At 38.4% G+C, this 6,944-nt stretch overlaps 1 pseudogene; it reads right to left on the minus strand.

Moving 5' to 3' along the window:
* Nucleotides 1–209: 209 nt before the first annotated feature.
* Nucleotides 210–5,604, minus strand: LOC115833752 (annotated as a pseudogene).
* Nucleotides 5,605–6,944: the final 1,340 nt, after the last annotated feature.

Consider the following 6,944-nt stretch of genomic DNA (forward strand, 5'->3'; position numbering starts at 1 on the left):
TGTACTAGTAAAGATTCCACAATAATTTATTAATTAAAATAACTTAATTAACAAATGTACACATTCAAGGTGGTTATCCCATTTATAACCATAAAGTAATTACATTCCATGAAGTTACAATGAGCTCACAGGCTCTCACACGTAGGGTCTTAGGACACTATTTGCCTCATATATTGGAAGTCACAATAAATCATCATGAAACCAACTTTTCATGTACAACCAAAGCAAAAGAAAGGCCTCAGAGGGGAAGACAAGGAGGAAGGAGGAAAATCATAGATCAGAGAACCTTTAGAAACATCAAAAAATCTCACAGATCCATTATCATAATCCAGAAACACCCCAACCCGACCCAGAGGCCTTTGCACATACTGAATTAAAGGTGGAGAGTTGGTGGAGAAACTACAGTGGTTGCTCCTTTTTGAGGAAATTTAAAAAAATGTTTCATCAGAATCAATAACGATATTGGCATCTGCAGTCCTGAAATCTCTACAGACTCCCAGAATCCAGCTGGAGGAGAGAGTCACATCCACCTCCCAGAAATGCCTGCAGGAGGTGAATGCTTGCGCTCCCCACACAGCAAAGCTCTCCACTCTCTGGGGATCCATGGGAGCACTGAGATGGTCATCTCCAAATATCACATATCTCACATCCTCAGAAAGGCTTATATAGCAAGGAATCATTTCTGTGCTCAGAGCATTATCCACTGTCAAGGAAAAAATATTATATTAGTGAGTTCTATGTGAGACAGAGGCTCTGTGGCCCAATTATTCACTTCACTTGCTCTTCTTCCAAGAAAATACAGAAAGAAGGAAGGCAAGAGAGTTTAGCCCCATGCATCCATGAAGATGAAATGTTATTACACCTCTACGGCACATACAATTATGTATTATTCCTTAAAAAACAGAGAAAAAATGTGACCATATCACTGGGCGAAGTAATGATTTAATGTCTATCTCTGCCTAGTTTCTTTCAGGACATATCTAAAATGTTTTTTTTTTTCTTCAGTAGAAAAATCTTGTATTATTTGTCTTTAAGATCATCAAGAGGTAGACATCAATTTGCTGCGATGTGAGAATTTATTGGAATGTTAAGTAATGCCTGTTATAGTCTCAAACATAAAAAATTTGGTAGAAATTGACACAAGTAAAATTTATAAGTTTCTGAAAAGAATACTCTGGCTTTACATTATCTGTTTAGCTCCTGATTCAATCTACTCTGGGTTCCTGCCCTCTGCTACTTAGACCTGCTCTCTAGAATGGGCCTAACATGGTTCAGCCACGTTCACAGATCCCTCACCTTTCACTTGTTACGAGATGTATCTGATGGCATTAGAATTGTCCTGATTATGGATATTTTAGTCATTTTCTTTGTTGATCAAAATGTTCTGATTTTGTACATAATAAAGGTTACTTGTAGAATGCATGTAAATGCACATAGAATAGAAACAATTAAAACCAGTATGCCAAATCTAAGCCTTCAAAATTGAATTAAATTGAATAAATATGAAATACTGATGCCACCATGAGAACTAGTGTCTTCATAACTACATGATCTGAATATTCTTTGTCCTCTTATTCTGCAGATAAAGTGTGTATCTTTCTTTACATTTTCATCAAACTGTGAGTCAGGAAATTGAGTTTTGATCATTGTAATATTACTATGCAGGTAGAGAAGATGCACATGTTTTGGAAAAGTATGTATTACCTACATGACAAAACTAATAAAACTTAAATGGGAAAAGCCTCAACCAAGGGACCCAATAAGGAAATAATTTGAGGCTAGACTGCCAAGCAGCTGGCTCTTACCTCTGAAGTTGTTGAGCATATCTAGGACTCCAGTAATGTGCCATGAAGTGAGCTCTGGGTTCACTGGCTGGGGCTTTTGCATCTGTGCCAAATCAGTCCTGCAAAAAAAAATGGCCTCAGCTATAGTTCCAGGCCCAGAGTTAATCATACAGTCATACAAAGATATCACATTTTCACATAAGATGTTTCCTCAGAATTCTGCCCGTTTTGGTTAACTGGTTGTACATTTTATTCCACACTCTAGGGGCCATAAGGATGTTACTTTTTCTAAATTTTACTTCCATAAACACCCAATTTCGCCAGATATGTTATCCTCAGACATTATACAACTTCTAAAGTCATTAAAAGTCATTGCCTCCCTCTGCCATCACACCCCCTGAGGGTAGGCAGAAATCTTGGGAATATTTCAGAGAGCAGAAAACTCAGACAAAAACCTTTGGGACCTCAGGCTGCAGCTGTCACTAACGCTAGTCAGTGTCTAACAGAGAATATTCATGGAGACAAAAGGCTTTAATCTTTTGTGCAAATCAAAGGAGTCTAATTCCAGCCTGAGAACCCTGCTGCTGAGGGTCCTGAGGCAACCATTTTCCTGAGGTCTTTCCTTGAACTGGGTGTACGGTGATGGAGCAGGCCCGGGTCATTGATGCTTTTAGGACCAAAAATCCCTCCTCAGCCCATCCTTAGGGAATCTCTCTCCTCCCTCTGTCTTTTTTTTTTTTTTAACCTCTGACCCCTCTAGAGTAGAAGATGTCTCTATGATTCCTCAGAGTAATTTTGTATTAAGATCTGTGTGGTATGGCTGGTCAGGATGGATGGATCGGGAGAACAAACTTCCGAATGGCAAATTGTTTTTATGTATATTTTAATTCATACAAATTTTAAGATGAAAACTTTCCAGACCAAAGAGAAGAAGACCTCAGGCCTTCTTTTGAAACAAAATGGAAACAGCCCCTGACAACGATGTTAGTACTCAAAATGTATACATTCCCTTCATTCACAAGAGAACAAATTTTTCAGAAATAGCATTGTTTTTAGTGTAAACTCACCTTGCTGATATATTTCCCACATCCTGCAAAAAAATAAAAGGTAATGTAAATTATGAGAGATTTTTCCTTCTGCATCTTTTCTCATACTCTTGTTTCTTTCTGTTTTAGTGTTTTAATAATGTGTATCTTTTTTTTCCTGCTAAGGAATCATTCAATCCTACATTAATAACAGAACCTCAACTAAACAATAAAAAGCTTCATCAGTGGGCATTAAGAAGAAAGGAGCTCAGCAAGAGATGGTGGAGTAAAGCAAAGATATCTAGGTTTCCAGTGTCATTAATTTCCTAATCTTATTTCCAAGGAAAGCTCTGACCACACATGACAACTATTAAAACAAAACAGAGAACCATATGAGAAACAGAGTACATGGACATTGATGAGCAGCTTTGAGAAATCTTGCCCAGGCAAGTGGAAACCCCTCAATGTCTTCAGCAAATCACTGCTCTATGGGAGATCAGAGTGAGGAGGAACTAGGGCATGTAAATGGAGTATTACTAACCTTCCCCTGGCCTAGAGTTCTAATGATTTTGGATGATCTCTCTGTGTGGATAGTACTCCAAATTATATTGAAGAGAACTTTATTATATGCTATCAGCTAAAATGGCAAAAATTTCCCAAAGATTACCAAAGTATGCAGTAATAAGTGAATGGAGAAACGTAATGGTGGAAGTCAGACAGCATGTGTCACTTAGCTTAGAGCAGTGACATATGCAGGTGATATTTGCATGTCCTGGCAGCACTGTCCAGCAAAGGCTTCCTGTCTCTGAGGATGGACCCTCCCTCCAAACCTGGAGCAGCTCCCCGTCAGGCATGCGGCATGTCTCCCACAGCTCTCTGTACATGTCTTTCGTCCCTTCTAAATGTTGGGTCATTCTCACTTGACTGTCTTGTAGTTGTTGGAAAAGCTCTTTTGCTTCTCTTTCCAGTGCCCGCAGATGCAGTTGCTCCTCCTCTTCGAGAAATATATGCATCCTTTGATAATGAATACTGATTATCCTCTTCCTTAATGACATATAGTGCTGCAGAGACGTTTGGTTAAAGGATTACATGTTCTCACTCTCAATAGAAAACTTCAAATAATTATATGCTAGGTGTAATCAAGCAACTTATAAACTTTCTGCCTCACTCTTGCAAGGAGTCTTGAACATTTGCTATCTTTTTCTGTCCATCTTTTTCAATGTTCCTATTCTCTCTCCCTTTTTAAATCTAACTATATAAAGACTCCTGGTTTCTGTCACTGTGACACTTCTTCACAGTTATTACTGAGTCAATTATTTCCTCTATTAATCTCTCTTTTAGGATTTTTCCGTGTCTGATTCGCCTACATGTTAAAAACATTTAGCCATACACCGTATTATGCAGTATTTTTTTACTTTTACCATATTTTTACTCTATATACTATTCTCTTTCTTTCACCTTCCTCACACCCAATCTTAGTGAAATGTTGTCTCATCTGCAGTGTCTGAAAAGGTTTATACCAACCTTCAAATTTGAACTAGAATACACATAATGCGTTTATCCAATATACTAGAATTAATTTGGTAGCTTGTGTGGGCTTCTCTGTTTGCAACTCCTATTATATCAATTGAAATCACTACATTTTCTTGGGATGAATCACTATCTTTCAACTGGTAGTTTGAATTTAGCTAAAAATGATAAGCTAACATTGTGTTTATTTGCCTAAAAACAAAGAAAACATTTTCATTTTTACCTCTAACGAATGAAATTTGCTAGTTTCCTGATTTAGATTGTTTCGTGTCTCTTCATTGATTTTCCATAAATAGTCCATTTCCTTTCTAAGTTTCTCCTGCAAAAGAAGCAAGAAGCTTAGCAATAATGAAGACAGTATAGTAGATTTCATCCCTTTATCAGTAAAAAAAAGGCTGTAATTGAAAGAAACATAAATTAAGTTAGAGTGGAGTGGTCAGATTTTTCCAAATTAAACACATTTGGTTCTAATAATTTGGATGTGAAAAGTGATAGAAACATAATAGAGAGTTTTAAAGGACCCTTCAGATAATATCATCAATTTTCTAAAACTGGCTTTTATATAATCTGACTTTGAACAGTGTTCTTGGTGCTGGCCACCTGCTCCACAGCTCCATTCTATATGTTTGAACAACGTTTCTAAGGAAACCTCCTTTAGTGAAGTCTCAACACAGCTATGATTAAAGTGCCAAATTAGTCAGCAACATTGAAAGGACTCATTTATGTGTCATGATTGACATGGAATTATCACCACCTCCACCATCTGCATTCTCATCACCATCATTATCATAGGCCCTCATCGTTCTTATTTGGGATTCTACATAATTCAAACTGCCTTAGAGGCATCACGTACCCTGCATTCCTCAGCAGCCCATCCTTTTGGGCTGTGGCTGTGAGCCATGTGCTCTGGTGACTCAGAGCGGGGCCCACAGAGCAATCTCTTGTCAGCCTCACAGAAGCTCCTTAGTCTCCTCATGGAGCACACCGATATTGTCTGAGCTGTTGATGTTCTGAGGTCTGGTCTGTCTGGCTAGGGAAGCCAGCTTTTTGAGTGCCACACTGGTGTTGAAGTTGGGCTTCTCTGAGATTTTTCTGCACAAAGGGCAGTGAATTGGTTCTCTGCCTTCTTCTGAGCAGAGGCAGAGGCAGAGGCAGGGCCTGCAAAAGCTGTGCCCACAGTCAATGGTGACCGGGTCTATGAGGTATTTCATGCAAATGCAACAAATGAGCTCATTCTGGAAGACTCGCAGGGCATCTTAATCCATGTTTCTGAAAATTAAAAAAAAAAAAGTGAGAATTTCTTTCTCTTATTTTTATTTGCCCCGATGAAAAGGAAAAAAGTCTGGTGGACAATTTTCCTTGTCTACTTGAGCTCTGTCCAATATGTCTAATAAGTTAGTTCCAGTACAAACTGAGACATAGTAAACACAAACATGCTGGATTTATGAAATTTTCCCTCAATAGTCATCGAAGACTCAGTCCAGGACTCCCTGAGATACCAAGATCCTAAGATGTTCAAGTCTCTTATTAGTAAATGGTGTGGGACTTGTATGTAACCTAAACCCATCCTCCTGAATACTTTATGTCTAGATTACTTTGAAGGCCTAATACAATGTAAATGCTATATAAATACTTGTAATGCCATACTGTTTAGGAACAGCAAGAAGATTAAAAATATGTACATGTTTGGCAGGGCGCGGTCACTCATGCCTGTAATCCCAGCACTTTGGGAGGCGAGGCGGGCGGATCACGAGGTCAGGAGATCGAGACCATCCTGGCTAACATGGCGAAACCCCGTTTGTACTAAAAATACAAACAATTAGCAGGACGTGGTGGCACCTGCCTGTAGTCCCAGCTATTCAGGAGGCTGAGGCAGGAGAATAGCTTGAACCCAGGAGGTGGAGGTTGCAGTGAGCCGAGATGGCACCACTGCACTCCAGCATGGGTAATAGAGTGAGACTCTGTCTCAAAAAAAAAAAAAAAAGTACATGTTCAGTACAGGTGCTTTATACGCCCTGTAAATATTTTTTATCTGAGATTAGTTGAATTCACGGGTATGAAACTTATGGATATGAACAACCGTGATGCAAATGAGAAAATGAGACAACAGTCCTGGTGGCATTTTTGTTAAACAAGCTGTGCCCACAATCATTCCCAGTTACTTAGACAAGCTTAAAGCCTGGGCGGAGGGTAAAAGCTGGGATGATTTCTGAGTCACTTATATAAGCTAATTAATGAAGAAGCACATTCTGAATGTCATCCTGTCTCTGCCATTCTATCTCTCTCAATGATTCCATGATGATAATATATGAAAGACACTCAGTATCTATGGTATTATTCTATACTCCCTGCTCCAAACTCACCTATGAAGTTTGCTCAGACAGTTATAAATAAAGTAGCTTTTATCTAAGATTGATTAATCAGAGTGGACTGTCAGCTCCTAAAATCATCAATCATTAAATTTGTCCTTTTAATTTTAATATCAAAACTCTTCCTTTCAATATATTAAATGTAAATAATATCTATTATTTTTAATTAGGAAAGTTTTTTCCCATAGTCAATTCAGATGATTAGAGAGAACACTTTCACATTCTGAAATAGCCAA

The sequence above is a fragment of the Nomascus leucogenys genome, unplaced genomic scaffold (genome assembly GCF_006542625.1).
Source record: "Nomascus leucogenys isolate Asia unplaced genomic scaffold, Asia_NLE_v1 001032F_58778_qpd_obj, whole genome shotgun sequence".
Taxonomy (NCBI): Eukaryota; Metazoa; Chordata; class Mammalia; order Primates; family Hylobatidae; genus Nomascus; species Nomascus leucogenys.